This window comes from Nycticebus coucang, chromosome 21 (assembly GCF_027406575.1).
Source record: "Nycticebus coucang isolate mNycCou1 chromosome 21, mNycCou1.pri, whole genome shotgun sequence".
In the NCBI taxonomy this organism is placed as follows: domain Eukaryota; kingdom Metazoa; phylum Chordata; class Mammalia; order Primates; family Lorisidae; genus Nycticebus; species Nycticebus coucang.
This window is the reverse complement of record NC_069800.1, coordinates 53797289-53816146: the sequence shown is the minus strand read 5'-3', so window position 1 is coordinate 53816146 and position 18858 is coordinate 53797289. Positions and strand designations below refer to the sequence as shown.

Here is an 18858-nt window from a genome sequence, read left to right as displayed (position 1 = left end):
GAGACGGCATACTCCCAGGGAGGGACTGAGCCAGAGGACTGCTTTAGTGAGCCTACCAAGCACCTGGACGTCAGGGGATCATAGCTGAGACAAAGGCAGGCAGGCAGGCAGAGGCTAGAACTCAGAGCCAAGTGTGAGCTCTAACCATACCCACCCCAACAAAGACTGCACCAGAGACAGACACACCAGCTCCGGACAGTGGCCCAGACTGGGGCTGAGTCGCAGTTTCTGTGAACTCAAACAGCGCCTGGTCTGCAGGGGAATATAGCCTGGACAGAATCACAAATTCTGGAAAAATATAAGTGTCACCAACATCAATCAGAGGCAGGGCTGGAACTCAGTGAACTGCCCCACCCAAGGTTGTCAGGCCTCAGCTCCCCCTGCCGGATGGTGGCAGAGTTTGGAGACCTGGCCAAGAAGACAGATCTCCCTATGACTCAGGCAGGCACAAACCCTTGGAGGAGCATTTGCTCACTGGAGGGAATGGGGTTACAGCCCTGCCAGATTACCAGTGACTGGGTGTGACAGAGTTGCAAGGCGGAGAAAGAGTCAACCTTCCCAGACTAATTCATTGCTGGGGATGGGGATGGAACGGGGTGGGGGGGTGGGGGTGATGTACTTCTGACTCAACAGAACACGAGAACGAGTCATGTTCAAGCTGCCAGTAGACACCTGCTATCTAGTTGCCAGAGACCGTTTGAACTCTCCCACTTGAGACCGGGTTCTGACTGGGACAACTGATTTGGATCTCTCAGACTGGACCAACCACCCAAGGACTATCCAAAGTGGAACCCTGGGTGTGTGGTTGTGGGAAGGTTTGATTTTCCTTTTCCAGTTGTTGCCCGTGGGGAGCAGGGTGATTTAATTGCCAGTATTTCTCCACAGCTGGGACTTCAACCCAGAGATAACTGATTCACTAGCGTAGGACAGAGACCAGCTGAAAACAAGACAGAGCCACTTACCACACTACACCAAGTTAAGTCCCCAGTGTCTCAGGCTATAGCACTGTACGGGTCCTTTGCAAAGCTCTTGGGGAAAAGATACAGACACCAGTCCCAGCATTTGGACAAAGGGCTGATTAATCACTACTCCAGGAACCGCCCAACCCAACTTCACCTTATCTGCTCATCCAGCCAGTGTAAAATAATCATGGGGCATAATCAGCGGAAAAACTCTGGTAACATGAATAATCAGAGTAGATCAACTGCCCCAAGCAACGGTATGGTAGATACAACTGAAGATCCCATTCATAAACAAATGGCTGCCTCAGTGCCTGTTGGTTCAAGCGGTTAAGGCACCAGCCACATACACCTCAGCTGGCAGGTTTGAACCCAGCCCAGGCCCGCCAAACAACGACAGCTGCAACCAAAAAATGGCCAGGCATTGTGGCAGGCACCTGTAGTCCCAGTTACTTGGGAGGCAGAGACAGGAGAATCACTTGAGCCCAGGAGTTTGAGGTTGCTGTGAGCTGTGATGCCACAGCACTCTACCCAGGGCGATAGCTTGAGGATCTGTCTCCAAAAAAAAAAAGGCAACAAATGGCTGAGAGTCAGAAATCGATTCAGAATTTGGATTACAAATAAGATTAATAGAATGGAGGTAACGTTGAAATTAGAAATTCAAGCAGCGGGGCGGTGCCTGTGGCTCAGTCGGTAAGGCACCGGACCCATACACCAGGGGTGGAGGGTTAAAAACCAGCCTCGGCTGAACTGCAACCAAAAAATAGCTGGGCGTTGTGGCGGGCGCCTGTAGTCCCAGCTACTCAGGAGGCTGAGGCAAGAGAATCGCTTAGGCCCAGGAGTTGGAGGTTGCTGTGAGCTGTGTGAGGCCATGGCACTCTACCGAGGGCCATAAACTAAGACTCTGTCTCTACAAAAAAAAAAAAAAAAAGGAAATTCAAGGAGCATTTCAAAAGTTGTCTCAAGAATTCAAGGAATTCAAAGACAAAATCACTAAAGATTTTAACATTGAGAAGAAAATCTGCAGCCCTAAAAGTTCTGAGAAATACAGTAGAATCCTTCAGTAACAGAAAGGAACAAGCAGAAGAAAGGATTTTTGTTTTTGTTTGTTTGTTTGTTTGAGACAGAGCCTCAAGATGTCGCCCTGGGTAGAGTGCCATGACATCACAGCTCAGAGCAACCTCCAACTCCTGGGCACAAGCAATTCTCCTGCCTCCGCCTCCCAAGTAGCTGGGACTACAGGTGCCCACCATAGCGCCTGGCTATTTTTTGGTTGCAGCCATCATTGTTATTTGGCGGGCCTGGGCTGGATTCAAACCAGCCAGCTCAGGTGTATGTGGCTGGCACCTTAGCCACTTGAGCCACAGTTGCTGAGCCAGAACTAAGGATTTTTGACATTGAAGACAAAGCTTTTGAACACTCCCAAACTCTCAAAGAGGAAGAGAAATGGAGAGCAAAAACGGTTCATTCTCTCAGAGAGCTCTGGAATAATTGGAAGAAAACTAATATTCGCCTTATAGGAATCCCTGAAGGCGATGAAGTTGCTTCGCAAGGCACAGAGGCTCTTCTTCATGAGATTATGAAGGAGAACTTTCCAGGCATGCCAAGAGTTTCTGAAATTCAGATAGCAGTTTCAGAACCCCAGCACGACTCAACCGGAATAAAGACATCACCCAGGCACATCACAATTAACTTCACTAAAGTTAATATGAAGGAGAAAAATTCTGAAGCAGCCAGACGTAAGAAAACCATAACCCACAAGAGGAAGAATATTAGAATGACTGCAGATCTCTCTGCTGAAACTTTTCAAGCTAGAAAAGGGTGGTCATCGACTTTTAATCTCCTAAAACAAAATAACTTTCAACCCAGGATCCTTTATCCAGCTAAACTGAGTTTCATTTATGATGGAGAAATTAAATACTTTAATGACATTCACATGTTGAAGAAATTTGCCATAACTAAACCAGACCTCCAGGATATTCTCAGACCTATCCTCCATAATGACCAGTGCAATCCTCCACCACAAAAGTAAACTCACTCAGAAACTTTAGATCAAATTCCAAATTCCACAATGGCAAAAGGATTAAAAATGTCTACTGGACTTTCAAAAAACTCAACACCCAAATTCTACCAGGCTTATCAATATTCTCAATTAATGTCAACGGCTTAAATTGTCCTCTAAAGAGACACAGGTTGGCTGACTGGATACAAAAACTCAAACCAGGTATCTGCGGCATACAAGAATCTCATCTTACCTTAAAAGATAAATATAGAATCAGGGTAAAGTGTTGGTCATCTATATTTCTGGCAAATGGAAATTAGAAAAAAGCAGGTGTTGCGATTCTATTTGCAGATACAATGGGCTTTAAACCAACAAAAGTAAGGAAAGATAAGAATGGTCACTTCATACTTGTTAAGGGTAATACTCAACATGATGAGATTTCAATTATTAATATTTATGCACCCAACCAGAATGCGCCTCAATTTGTAAGAGAGACTCTAACAGACATGAGCAACTTGATTTCCTCCAGCTCCGTAATAGTTGGAGATTTTAACACTCCTTTGGCAGTGTTGGATATATCCTCCAATAAGAAGCTGAGCAAACAAATTTTAGATTTAAACTTAATCACTCAACATTTGGATTTAACAGACAGCCACAGAACATTTCATCTCAACAAAACTTATTACACATTCTTCTCATCAGCCCAAGGAACATACTCCAAAATCGATCACATCTTAGGTCACAAGTCTAACCTCAGTAAATTTAAAGGAATAGAACTTATTCCTTGCATCTTCTCGGACCACCATGGAATAAAAGTTGAACGCCATAGCAACAGGAATCTGCATACTCATACAAAAACATAGAAGTTAAATAACCTTATGCTGAAGGATAGCTGGGTCATAGACGAGATTAAGAAGGAAATTTCAAATTTTTGGAACAAAAGGATAACAAAGACATGAATTATCAGAACCTCTGGGATACCACAAAGGCAATCCTAAGAGAGAAATTTATAGCACTGCAAGCCTTCCTTGAGAGAACAGAAAGAGAGGAAGTTAACAACTTAATGGGACATCTCAAGCAACTGGAAAAGGAAGAACATTCCAATCCCAAACCCAGCAGAAGAAAAGAAATAACCAAAATTAGAGCAGAATTAAATGAAATTGAAAGCAAAAGGATTATACAACAGATCAATAAATCAAAAAGTTGGTTTTTTGAAAACGTCAAAAAAACAGATAAACCGTTGGCTAACCTAACCGAAAAAAAAAAAAAAAAAAAAAAAGAGTAAAATCTCTAATTTCATCAAGCAGAAATGGTAAAAACGAAATAAAAAGACTCCTCCAAAATTTAAAAAATCTTTAATGAATATTACAAGAAACTTTATTCTCAGAAATATGAAAATCTGAAGGAAACTGACTAATACTTAGAAGCACACCACCTTCCAGACTTAGCCAGAATGAAGTGGAAATGTTGAACAGGCCTGTATCAATTTCTGAAGTAGCATCAACTATACAAAATCTCCCTAACAAGAAAAGCCCAGGACCGGATGGCTTCACGTCAGAATTCTACCAAACCTTTAAAGAGGAAGTAGTACCTATATTACTCAACCTTTTCCAAAATACAGAAAAAGAAGGAAGACTACCCAACACATTCTATGAAGCAAACATCACCTTGATCCCCAAACCAGGAAAAGACCCAACAAGAAAAGAAAATTATACACCAATATCACTCATGAATATTGATGCAAAAATATTCAACAAGATCCTAACAAACAGAATCCAGCAACACATCAAACAAATTATACACCATGATCAAGCAGCTTTTATCCAGGGTCTCAAGGCTGGTTCAATATACATAAATCTATAAACATAATTCATCACACAAACAAATTAAAAAAACAAAGACCATATGATTCTCTCAATTGATACAGAAAAAGCTTTTGATAATATCCAGCATCCTTTCATGATCAGAACACTTAAGAAAATTAGTATAGAAGGGACATTTCTTAAATTGATAGAGGCCATCTACAGCAAACCCACAGCCAATATCTTGTTGAATGGAGTTAAACTGAAATCATTTCCATTCAAATCAGGAACCAGGCAAGGCTGCCCATTGTCTCCACTGCTTTGTAACATTGTAATGGAAGTCTTAGCCATGGCAATTAGGCAAGAAAAGGCGATCAAGGGTATCCATATAGGGTCAGAAGAGATCAAACTTTCACTCTTCGCAGATGATATGCTTGTATATCTGTAAAACACCAGGGATTCTACTACAAAACGCTTAGAAGTGATCAAGGAATACAGCAGCGTCTCAGGTTACAAAATCAACACTCATAAATCTATAGCCTATATATATATATATCAATAGTCAAGCTGAGAAAACAGTCATGGACTCTATTCCGTTCACAGTAGTGCCAAAGAAGATGAAATATTTGGGAGTTTACCTAACAAAGAATGTGAAAAATCTCTATAAAGAGAACTATGAAACTCTAAGAAATAGCTGAAGATCTTAACAAATGGAAAAACATACCATGCTCATGGCTGGAAAGAATCAACATTGTTAAAATGTCCATACTACCCAAAGCAATATACAATTTTAATGCAATCCCTATTAAAGCTCCACTGTCATACTTTAAAGATCTCAAAAAAATAATACCTCGTTTTATATGGAATCAGGAAAAAAACCCAAACAGCCAAGACATTACTCAGAAATAAAAACAAAGCAGGAGGAATTACGCTACCAGACCTCAGACTATACTATAAATCAATAGTGATCAAAACAGCATGGTACTGGCACAAAAAAAGAGAGGTAGATGTACGGAACAGAATAGAGAACCAAGAGATGAACCCAGCTACTACTTAACCATTATTTGATTTTTGACAAGCCAATTAAAAACATTCAGTGGGGAAAAGATTCCCTATTTAACAAATGGTGCTAGGTGAACTGGCTGGTGACCTGTAGAAGACTGAAACTGGACCCACACCTTTCACCATTAACTAAGATAGACTCTCACTGTATTAAAGATTTAAACTTAAGGCTTGGCGCCTGTGGTTCAAGTGGCTAAGGCACCAGCCACATACACCTGAGCTGGCGGGTTCGAATCCAGCCCAGGCCTGCCAAACAACAATGGCTGCAACCAAAAACTAGCCAGGCATTGTGGCAGGCGCCTGTAGTCCCAGCTACTTGGGAGGCAAAGGCAGGAGAATCACTTGAGCCCAAGAGTTGGAGGTTGCTGTGATCTGTGATGCTACAGCACTCCACCCAGGGCAACAGCTTGAGACTCTGTCTCAAAAAAAAAAAAAAAAAAAAAAAAATTTAAACTTAAGACATGAAACTATAAAAATACTAGAAGAAAGCAGGGAAAACTCTTGAAGAAATTGGCCTGGGCGAATATTTTATGAGGAGGACCCCGGGCATTTGAAGCAGTATCAAAACTACACTACTGGGACCTGATCAAACTAAAAAGCTTCTGCACAGCCAAGAACACAGTAAGTAAAGCAAGCAGACAGCCCTCAGAATGGGAGAAGATATTCGCAGGTTATGTCTCCAACAAAGGTTTAATAACCAGAATCCACAGAGAACTCAAATTATTAGCAAGAAAGGAACAAATGATCCCATCTCAGGGTGGGCAAGGGACTTGAAGAGAAACTTCTCTGAAGAAGGTAGGCACACAGCCAACAGACATATGAAAAAATGCTCATCATCCTGGGCGGCACCTGTGGCTCAAAGGAGTAGAGTGCAGGCCCCATATACCAGAGGTGGTGGGTTCAAACACAGCCCTGGCTAAAAAAAAAAAAAAAAACATGCACATCATCCTTAATCATCAGAGAAATGCAAATCAAAACTACTTTGAGATATCATCTAACTCCAGTAAGATTGGCCCACATCATAATATCCCAAAACCAGAGATGTTGGCATGGATGTGGAGAAAAGGGAAAACTTCTACACTGCTGGTGAGAATGCAAACTAATACGTTCCTTTTGGAAAGATGTTTGGAGAACACTTAGAAATCTAAAAATAGACCTGCCATTCGATCCTACAATTCCTCTAGGTATATATCCAGAAGACCAAAAATCACATTATAACAAAGATATTTGTTTATTGCAGCCCAATTCATAATTGCTAAATCATGGAAGAAGCCCAAGTGCCCATCGACCCACAAATGGATTGTGGTATATGCACACCATGGAATATTATGCAGCCTTAAAGAAAGATGAAGGCTTTACCTCTTACATGTTTACATGGATGGAGCTGGAACATTTTCTTCTTAGCAAAGTATCTCAAGAATGAAAGAAAAAAGTATCCAATGTACTCAGCCCTACTATGAAACCAATTTATAGCTTTCTTATAAAAGCTATAACCCAAATATAGCCCAAGAAGAAGGGGAAAGGAGAGAGGGAGGGATGGGAAGGGGGGAGGATGGGTGGAGGGAGAGCAATTGGTGGGACCACACCTACGGTGCATCTTACAAGTGTACATATGAAATTTACTAGGTGTAGAATATAAACGTCTTAACACAATAACTAAGAAAATGCCGTGAAGGCTATGTTAACCAGTTTGATGAAAATATTTCAAATTGTATATATAACCAGCGCATGTACCCCATGATTGCATTAATGTACATAGCTATGACTTAATAATAAAAAAATGAGTAGAAAAACTATTTAATGAGCAATAGCATTTCTTTCATTTGAAAGACATAATTTAATCTACATTCTCAATATTATACCCTTACTTTGCTGTTAAATGTAAGCTGAATCCTCAGTACAGCTTATGGTACATAGCACATAGTAAGTGGAGAATAAATAATGAATAAGTAAAATGAACATTCAACCTACTAAATCTTATTTTAGAATTTCCTTCATTCTGGGTGGCGCCTGTGGCTCAGTGGGTAGTGCGCCAGCCCCATATACCAAGGTGGCAGGGTTGAACCCAGCCCCGGCCAAACTGCAACAAAAAAATAGCCAGGGATTCTGGCAGGCGCCTGTAGTCCCAGCTACTAGGGAGGCTGAGGCAAGAGAATCGCTTAAGCCCAGTAGTTGGAGGTTGCTGTGAGTTGTGACGTCACAGCACTCTAGTGAGGGAGATAAAGTGAGACTCTGTCTCAAAAAAAAAAAGAATTTCCTTCATTCTAATCCACATAATCATTCAATGCAATCCTATTACTTTAATTTTTTTTAATTTTCACTTCTACAGTTGAGAATGTCAGCATAATGAATTCTGATAACATAAATTATATCAATAGACCCCAAACCATAAAAAATCCCATAATATGGAAGAAATCAATAAACACAATTATTAGTCTTAACCAAAAATGTACACGTCATTTGTGCTAAGTCAACGTTTATGTGCATATAGAGAAACCTAAATTAAGTCTACCTATGTCCTAGACACACGTGGCTTTTTCTGTTGATCTGGCAGAACAAACTACAATGTGCACATAAGCCTGTGCAGTCGCCTTGCTACCAAATTTACTCTTTCACAGAGTCTGACTTAATTATCCAAAAAGGAACCTATGCAAAATCATTACTCAAAACCTTGGTTTTGGTGCTACCCAAACATGAAGGTATAATTAAGATATAAAATATTTCTGGGTACCGGCAAAACTTACTAAAGGCAGACTACAAATGTCTACATACAATAACCAAGAAAATGCCATGAAGGCTATGTTGAACAGTTTGATGAGAATATTTCAGATTGTATATGAAACCAGCACATTGTACCCCTTGATTGCACTAATGTACACAGCTATGATTTAACAATTAAAATATACGTATGTTTTAAAAAATAAAAATAAAATAAATAAAATATTTCTGTTTCTTTTTTTAGGAATAAGTTAGATTTCTAGTTCTTACTGCAACATAGACCTTAGTAGTTAGTACTTATACAACCGTACAAGACTACAATTTCTGATCTGAAAATAATTTCAATATATACAATACCTAATATAATTCCTGAACATAAATGACTATGAAAAATACTTCTACGTGGAATTCACCTTAGTTATAAAGGTAAATATTGCAAATAGCATTTGTTTTACCTGCCAGGCCTGTTGGTCTCCTTCTCACTGGAAGGATATATTATCTAGGTTGGTAGATTATTCTTTTTAAGGTATAAAAGGCAAATGCCTAGCAAAGAAGCATAGACGCACTAAATTGAGACCATTTTCAGTCAGTAGTCAATACTAAAGGTGAGAGAGGGGAACGCGGCACGTACCAGGACCATGAAGTTCTAAAGATCAGTACCAGACTGCATAGTTCACATTTTTCCATCTCAAATTATAACTCATCTAGGTTAGAGGATGTATGGAGTAGGTAAAATGCATCTTCAAAGGAGAAAAAATATAGCATAAGAGTCTCACAGTATGTTTGATAATACTGAGTGCTTTCTAAATTCTAATTTCTTACCTATAGGTGAAGAGGGGGGGAAAGTAGGACTTCTACATATATACTTGCCAAGTAATCTGTGCTCCTGAAATCAGTCATAAATTTAATAATGTGAAGCATGAAATTTCCAATGAAGAGATAGCCCGCAATTTATTAAACTGGAAATGCAACCTCTTAACACACTTCCAGACAGATACGCAATCCAATCACAAAAGCCTTTTCAAGCCCCTGACACCACAGTAAAGAAACTCCACTAAAGTGAAGTTTTTGTCTGTTTGAGACAGAGTCTCAAAGCTATCACCCTGAGTAGAGTGTCATGGCATCATAGCTCACAGCAATCTCCAACTCTTGGGCTCAAGTGATCCTCTTGCCTCAGTTTTTCTACCCTGTTTCCCCAGTGTCTTATTTTAAGGTGTGCTCCCAAAGATGCGCTAGGTCTTATTTTCAGGGACGTCTTATTTTTCCTGTAAGTAGGTCTTATTTTCGGAGGATGTCTTATTTCAGGGAAACAGGGTAATTTTAGTATAGATGGGGTCTTGCTTTTGCTCAGGCTGTTCTCGAACACGTGAGCTCAAGCAATCCACCTGCCCCGGCCTCCCAGAGTATTAGGATTACAGGCATGAGCCACCTCGCCTGGCCTAAAATGAAGAACTTTTCAGGTAATCAGAATTCAAAGCTTAAAACCAATTCAATCTTTCAATGTAAATACACGCCCCCCCCCCCAAACTGTGAGCCACTTTTAAATTTCCTTTATCTAGAATGTTTCTACTGCAAAGAGTACTATACTACTTAAATATATTAATAGGGTATTACACACTTTAAGATTACGTTTAAGATACTCTATGCAATTACTTCAAATACGAAATACCAGCAATTTAGAATAATCTTTCAATGCTATCCATTTCTATATTATTTAGAAAAGCCAGAAATATACACATAAAATTTAAAATAAGTAAGAATCTTAAAGCAATTGCAGAGAAATATTTCATATAAATCGTATAGGCCTTTCTATAGATAAAAATCAAGCTATGAAACATATTGAAGCTCAAACATCCACAGAATATATTTGCTAGAAAATGAACATTCGTGGAATAACTAAGACCAAAAAGAGGCAAAGAATATACTTCCTAGATTGAAAAGAATGAAAATTTTGGCATATAACTCAGCAGCATTAACCCGCTATTCTTTTAGTTATTTGGGGTTAATGGGGGGAAGGGGACACTTGATAATATACAGCTAAATAGCCCAACAGACAAGGATACAGGAAGTACACCCTGTCCAAAAGGAAAAGATACCAATCAACAAAACCAGTGTTCATTAGTTAAGGCAGAAGTTACTTGGGGGACCTAAGAAAACTCACTCCATGTCAAAACAAGTGGAGATAAGTTACCAAATAAATCTAAATTGACATAGAGATCAAATACTGTCTAAAATATTTCACTTTTCTTAATTTTTTTTTTTTTCTCCAGGCAGGGTCTTGCTTTGTCACCTGGCCTAGAGTGCAGCAGCACAATCACAGCTCAATACAACTTCTATCTCCTAGACTCAAGCAATCCTCCTGACTCTTGAGTACCACAATACAACCTCTATCTCCTGGGCTCAAGCAATCCTCCTGACTCTTGAGTACCACCACAACCAGCTGTTGTTTGGGGTTTTTTTTTTTTTTTTTTCTTGTAAAATCAAAGACTTGCTATGTTGCTCAGGCTAGTCTCAAACTCCTGGCTTCAAGTAATCCAGCTGCCTCTGCCTCCCAAAGTGCTGGGCTTACAAATGTGAACCACCAAGCTTAGCCACTTTTCTTAAAATAATAAGGGAGAGGGAAGGAAATAACTTTGTGGTGGTACTGTACTAGGCATTTCACATATACTAGATAATCACAATGACCCTCCAAGATATATACTGTTATTCCCATTTTATAGATTGGAAAATGGCTAAATAACTTTCTTCTAGATTACACATTCTGGATGGTAGAGCTGAGGCTACAATTTTCTTTTTGGATTTTATAATCAAGAATTTTATTCCCCCCGCCACCAAAATAAACCATTTACACCACTGAGTCACACTAACTCCAAACACTTAGCCAATAAAAACACTGAGAGTTGTGACATCTACAATTAGGGGTACACAGTATTAGGGGAAGAGGCAAGGAGTTGCTCAGACTCAGCAGGTTCCAATGTTGCTATTCTCAAGCCCCTTAACCCAACCATTACTTGAGTTATTTAAATAAACTTCCCTCTTGGTGGTCTAATCTTGCCCAAGACCCTTATTTCCATTTAAGATGAACAGTCAGCAACTCACATAGCAAGAAGAAAATTTGAGAGCAAAAAAGTACAAACTATACCCGAAAATGTCCTATTCATTCTTCACTGTGCTATGATTAAATGCTGGGACCAAGAACTTTTTACTATCCCAGCAGTGATTTAGCTTATCCACCAGAATTATTTGCCTTATACAAGGTATGATTAAATAAATCACAGTTAACTAAAAGGCAATTTTTTCAAACAACAGCTGTATATTTGAACCGACTCACTGAATACTGCTTCAAGCATTTATGTAAAAGCAGAAAATGCTCAAGCCAATTAGGAGGGGAAAATGCTCATGGGAAAAATTTATGAGACATTCATACATAAAAGCTCTACTCAAAACTCAAGTTCCAAATTGACATTTCTACTCAATTTAGTAGGCAGACACCACTAGGAGCTCAATCCTACAAGATTTTTTTTCCAAAATACTAAATTAAAGAATTTTTTCCCCAATCTGTTGCCACTACTCTTACTAACAAAAATAAGTACAGCTCCAAGAGAACTGGTACCATGGAGGAAAGAACTGAAGAGAAATAGAACTTCTGTGTGTTTAAGGGTGGGGATGGGGGGGGAGGAAGAGACAAGTCCATACACATGGAGCCATTATAAAGGCTTCCTCATCAAGTGGATGACTCTTTCTGTGAATGCCTCCAACTTTTGTTCCCTTTCAACCCTAGTAAGGAAGGTAAGAGGAGTGAGGAAACAGTAGGAGGGGAAAGAGGGACATTTATAAATAAAAACAAGCCAGCAATAGCCTTTTGTTCTATTGCTAATAATTTATGTTTAGTATGATAAAATATAAACCACCTAATACAATCCATTTCTCAATTTAATTCCATTTGAGCTCAAACCCGTGGCACACCCAGAATCATTTTAGGCCAAGGAAATAGAGAGGAAGGACACCAAAAACTACTAGAAACCTGAGGCTAGCACAGAAGAGGAAACCATAAAAACAATTATATTTTGGTAAGTATTGAAATTAAAAGACTATAGAAGTATCACATAACACAACCAATAGGAACCCAAGAGCCTACAGTTTGTAAAATCATAAAGAACATATATATAGGTTCTACCAAAAACTACCTTGGTGGTGATAAACAAGAAAACAGTACCACCTCAGGTCCTGGTGATTTATTTTCCTCTATATTTGCCTTATATTGCCAGTATACTGGGAAAGAGGCTAACAAGGAACAATAAAATAAAACATCTTATTTTTAATATATAAATCAAATAGAAAAGCATCCGAATGTAAACCATGTTATGTACACTTTCGTCCTCTCTTCTACCTATGTATGTCTCGTTTTATTCCTAACAGTCTAACTCCAAAGCCCCTTCATATTTGGGCTCCAGTTTAAACCTGATAAAGCTGAATTCAAACACCAACTCCCCAGAGGCTCTAGTACCAAAACTGGGAATACCAATTACCCAATGCAGATGTTAAATGCAACTGGAAGCTTGTCACCAAGAGACTTCTCAACCTCTACACAAGCAAAAGAGTTGAAGTTCACAGACATACACTGTGCAGAGGGAGTTAAGCAAGCCACTTCCACATAAATCAAATTACCCTCTCATGACAGCGTACTAACTAGCTGGGTAACTCTTTTTTTTTGTTTTGTTTTGTTTTGTTTTGTAGAGACAGAGTCTCACTTTACTGCCCTCGGTAGAGTGCCGTGGCGTCACACGGCTCACAGCAACCTCCAGCTCTTGGGCTTATGTGATTCTCTTGCCTCAGCTTCCTGAGCAGCTGGGACTACAGGCGCCCGCCACAACGCCTGGCTATTTTTTTGTTGTTGCAGTTTGGTCGGGGCTGGGTTTGAACCCACCACCCTCAGCATATGGGGCCGGCGCCCTACTCACTGAGCCACAGGCGCCGCCCTGGGTAACTCGTTTTGAAGGTTATACTGACTCGTATAATTGAATAAACTGAAACTATCTCTTATACAAGAACAGATCTAAATCTGAGCTTCATAAACTTCAATTTGGCTTCATTTAAAACATAGTATCAGTATTATTTCTTCTTCAGCATCACCACCATTAAGAACCACAAAAATAACCTATAGCAAAAAAGTTTTTGAGAAAGGATGACCACTGACACATTTCATGTTTTAACTGAGTCATAGCCCTTCTTTCATCTAGACTATTACTACTACTGTTCAAGATCAACCTCAATTGTTACCTCTGATAAAGCATTTTCCCTTCTTCATCCAAATGCACTTTTCATACATTTTACATACTATACTAATTCTGTTCTTTTTTCTGTCTTCTCTTTATATTTCATAAGTATAAAGTCATTATAAATACCTGCACACAACTATTTTATTGCTAACTCCTCCTTTTTTACTATTACCACCACCATAATTCCCTGTGTTCCTTTTTCCAACTCCAGTTTTCCTTTGCCTTCTCATCAGCTATACTTTGACCTACTCCACACCTTCCCAAAATGGGTAGAGGGTCAAATACTTTGTAGAACTTTTTTGTTTCTTTCTGACATGTCTTTTTTCACTTGAGATTCCCATTCAAAAACTATAGTGGCTTACCCTCAATGAATCCCCAACAATAAAAAAAAAAAAAAAAACTATAGTGGCTTCAAGCTGCCTATAAAATAAAACTCAAATTTGAATCCTTCAGCTGATTTACTATAATACAATAAAAAGACAATGGGTTCTGTTGGGATCAAACTTGAGAGCTGAATCTCAAATAATACAATAAAAAGACAATGGGTTCTGTTTGGATCAAACTTGAGAGCTGAATCTCAATTTGATCACTTCACCAAAACGTAAAGTTTTGTCCCATGTGAAAAGCTTACCACTTGTAAAAACTAAGGATAATCATACTTTACATATTCATGTTTACTGTGAGGATAAAAAGCAATATACAGCAAGCAAATGGCATACATAGTAACAGTGATCCCCTTGAGATACACAAAACATGAAAAAAGATATATGTTCAGCAACACTAAGTTTGCTCTCATTTGAAAAACAAATAGCTACAAATATCCTATATGACAACCAGTTAAAAAGAATCAGACAATTACCAAATTAATCACAACAAGTAAAGGCTATCTTCTACTTACAGATAGCTGACTGGAACTGAAACCATTTTCCCACTGAAACAGTGTAGTGAGTGGTATTAAGTAGCTAACATACTCCATGAAAATAAACAAAACAAATTATCTTAAATATCTATGTTCCTATGATAAAGGTATAATTAAAGAATAAACAGGTACCTTTGAGAAGATTCTGAAGAGAACATCTAAGTATCTTCAAAAAATATTAGGTACATTACACAATGCTGGGCTTTTTATTTTTAATGATTTCTTTTTAACTCTAGATTTGTAGTCTTTCTTTGATAGACATCTCTACATCAAAAGTATTACTTATGCCTAAGTTTATCCCTTTGGCATATAATGAAAATATAAGCAGCAGAGAAAGAGTAAGAGAAACAAAAGTTAAGGTTTTAGCCACCTAGAGGTTAAGTAGGAAAAGAGCTGGATAAAAAGAAGTGGTGGATCAGGAAGTGCCTGTGGCTCAAAGGAGTAGGGCGCCGGCCCCACATGCCAGAGGTGGTGGGTTCAAATCCAGCCCCAGCCAAAAAAACCAGGAAAAGTGGTGGAGAACATGAAGGGAGGTATAAGCACACAGAGTGAAAATGAAATCCAATATAAATTTAATTAATAAGCAATAAAGATGTAAAGGAGAGATGAACATAGAATGTGCCCCACTCTCTCCTAACCATCCTTTCTTTTTGCCTCACGGAAAATACGATATTAAGAAAGAAATGTTAAACTTAGTTAACAACATACCTCAAAACCAAAGAGCTGAGAGCAGTAAGGCTGATACATAAAGTGACTTTAAACAAACAATGGAAGGCCAGGTGTGGTGGCTCATGCCTGTACTCCTGGCACCAGGGAGACCCAGGCAGGTGGATTGCCTGAGCTCACGGGTTGGAGACAAGCCTGAGCAAAAGCGAGACCCCGTCTCTAAAAATAACTGGGCATTGAGTCAGGCACCTGTAGTCCCAACTACTTGGGAGGCTGAGACAAGAGGATCACTTGAGCCCAGAGTTTGAGGTTGCTGTGAGTTATCACACCATGGAACTCTACCAAGGGTGACAAAGTGAGACTCTGTCAAAAAAAAAAAAAAAAAAAAAGAGAGAGAGTAACGGTAACCATGATCAAAAGCAAGACAGATATTCTACTGAAGTTAACCCTGTCTGCCAACATCAAAAATATAAAGACATTATAAATAAGTTTATAACTGTGACACATGACACTGACATTACAAATATTTCAGGCACAGTGGCTCACCCCTGTAATCCTAGCACTCTAGGAGGCTAGGCAGGTGGATTGCCAGAGCTCAGGAGTTCAAGACCAGCCTGAACAAGAGTGAGACCAGGTCTCTACTGAAAATAGAAAAACTACCCAGGCATCATGGTGGGTACCTATAGTCACAGCTACTTAGGAGGCTGAGGCAGGGGGACTACTTGAGCTCAGGAGTCTGCGGTTGTTGTGAGCTATGCTTACACCATTACATTCGAGCCTGGGTAACAGAGTGAGACACTATCTCAAAAATAAAAGAAGCAGCGCCCGTAGCTCAGTAGGTAGGGCGCCAGTCACATACACCCAAGCTGGCAGGTTCAAACCCAGCCTGGGCCAGCTAAACAACGATGACAATTGTAACAAAATGTAAAAAAAAAAAAAAAAAAAGTAGCTAGGCCCTTTGGCAGGTGCCTATAGTCCCAGCTACTTGGGAAGCTGAAGCAAGAGAATCGCATAAACCCAAGAGTTTGAGGTTGCTGTGAGCTATGAGGCCACAGCACTCTACTGGAGGAAGAAAGTGAGACTCTGTCTCTCAATAAATAAATAAACAAACAAACCAGGTGTTGTGGCGGGCACTTATAGTCCCAGCTACTCGGGAGGCTGAGGCAAGAGAATCGCCTAAGCCCAAGAACTAGAGGTTGCTGTGAGCTGTGACACCACAGCACTCTACCTGGGGCGACAAAGTGAGACTCTGTCTCTAAAAAAAAAAAAAAACTCATGTGTTCACATTAGTTTGTGGGTCTCTTCTATTGCATTTGATTGTGTTTTAATATTAAAAATGTAACAATATACACCAAGTACTATTTATTTTCCTTTTTACTGAAAGCTGTATAATAAACTTACCTTATTCTCTAAAAAATAAACAAACAGGGCAGTGCCTGTGGCTCAGTGGGTAGGGCGCTGGCCCATATACGGAGGGTGATGGGTTTGAACCTGGCCCCAGCCAGCTAAAACAGCAGTGGCAACTGCAACAAAAATAGCCAGGCGTTGTGGTGGGTGCCTGTAGTCCCAGGTACTCGGGAGGCTGAGGCAAGAGAATTGCCCTAGCCCAAGAGAACTGGGGGTTGCTATGAGCTGTGACACCACAGCACTCTACTTAGGGCGACAAAAAATAATAAAAATGATAATAAATAAATAAATGAAAAAGTAACGTAAGGCTGATAAAACACTTTGAGTTAATTTTTTTTTAAAGCGATACTAACAAAGAAAGAGAGAGAGACTTCCTTCTCTGTAAGGCAAAGAAGCTGGAACAGATGATCTAACCCTAGCAATGCGATATGGCAAGTCTGACTCATAAGACTTCCTGAATCAGTCATCATCTTTCCTGCTGATTTAGTCTGTGGCTGTCCTTGCTATTTCCATTGTCTTTTTTTTTTTCTGTTCTCAGCTTGTTACTCTTCAACAATTGTAATTCCATCACCCCAAGCTTAAATAATCTTAAATGCAAAAGAAGCATTTATTTTTAAATGTTCCCATATCTGCATAAATTTCATGTCTGATAACAGAAATTAACCTTTCCAAATAAATCTAAAGTCATTATCCATCTCAGGATGACAATAATAAAGAATGAAAGCATACATTCCAAAAGAAAATAAGAAAGCTCTCAACATCACTTGTCTTTTGTAACACTAGTAGATATCTTTTAAAGATATAAGAAGTGAAATTCAACAACCACTTTTGCATTCACCTCCAAAAAATAGGTACTAGATTATATGTACCCAATAATATATACCACTAGATCACAACTGCTTCATGGAAGAAATCTGAAGTAAAAATATAAAATACTGAAAACAGAATGAAAGATATACCTACTTAAATAATTTAAAATGCAATATAACATGGTGGGGGGGGTTGTTGCTGCTGCTCAAAGGTTAGTTTAATGACTCATAACTTTTAAGAGCTTTTTTCTGTACTTGACAAAACCTGCCTGTGCATGTCTAGTAAATGAAACTAGAGGTACCTCATTATTGTTCAGGATATTTGTGGCAAAATAATTAATCATGAATGTCTGTAAAAATCATTCACATACCTAAAATAATTAAAATCAAGACCTACTTCTGGGCGGTGCCTATGGCTCAGTGGGCAGGGCACCAACCCCATACACTGAGGGTGACCGGTTCAAACCCAGCCCCGGCCAAACTGCAACAACAACAAAAAAAATAAAATCGCTGGTCGTTGTGGCGGGCGCCTGTAGTCCCAGCTACTTGGGAGGCTGAGGCAAGAGACTTGCCTAAGCCCTGGAGTTGGAAGTTGCTGTGAGCTATGTGACACCACAGCACTCTACTGAGAGCAATAAAGTGAGACTCTTTCTCCACAAAAAAAAAAAAAAAAAAAAAAAAAAAAAAAGACCTACTTCTCCAGCAAATGTCTTAAGAGTGGTTCCTCTTCAACATACTGGATGTTGTCAACACAAACAAAGGAAATAGCATTTCCCATGCCATGTGCTTGGGATGAATTGTTGATCCAAACAAGTTTTTTTTTTTACCTTCAAGGAGCTGATGACCCAGAGTCAGGGATCAACAAAAAAGTACGTATACAGTCACAAATTATATTATATGCTTTAAAACGTCTTTACTGAAAATTAATGTCTGTTTTGTGATTGAAACCTAAAACCACTGAGTTTGAAACATGACACAAAATGTTACACAGTTATTCAAAAATTCTTAATCTCTGGGGTAAATCTGGTTCCTTTTACCAAAAGAGACAGATTCAGGTTAACAACAACTAATACCCTTGAAAATGGCCAAACTTCACTGGGTAGAGCTCAGCCTTCCTTCATGTTTAAGTAGAACTAAACGAGGAAGCTGTAGCCAAGATAGACACCAAATACAACAAGATGAAAGGTTTAAATCAAATGCTTCTTGAATTCCAATCAAATGCACAAGATCAGTAG

General features: G+C 39.2%; 1 protein-coding gene across 16 annotated transcripts in view; it reads right to left on the bottom strand.

The window, feature by feature from the left end:
- Positions 1 to 18858, bottom strand: part of NCOA3 (nuclear receptor coactivator 3) — a 130731-nt gene that overhangs the window by 43250 nt on the left and 68623 nt on the right. The gene's annotated exons all lie outside the window — the stretch shown is intronic.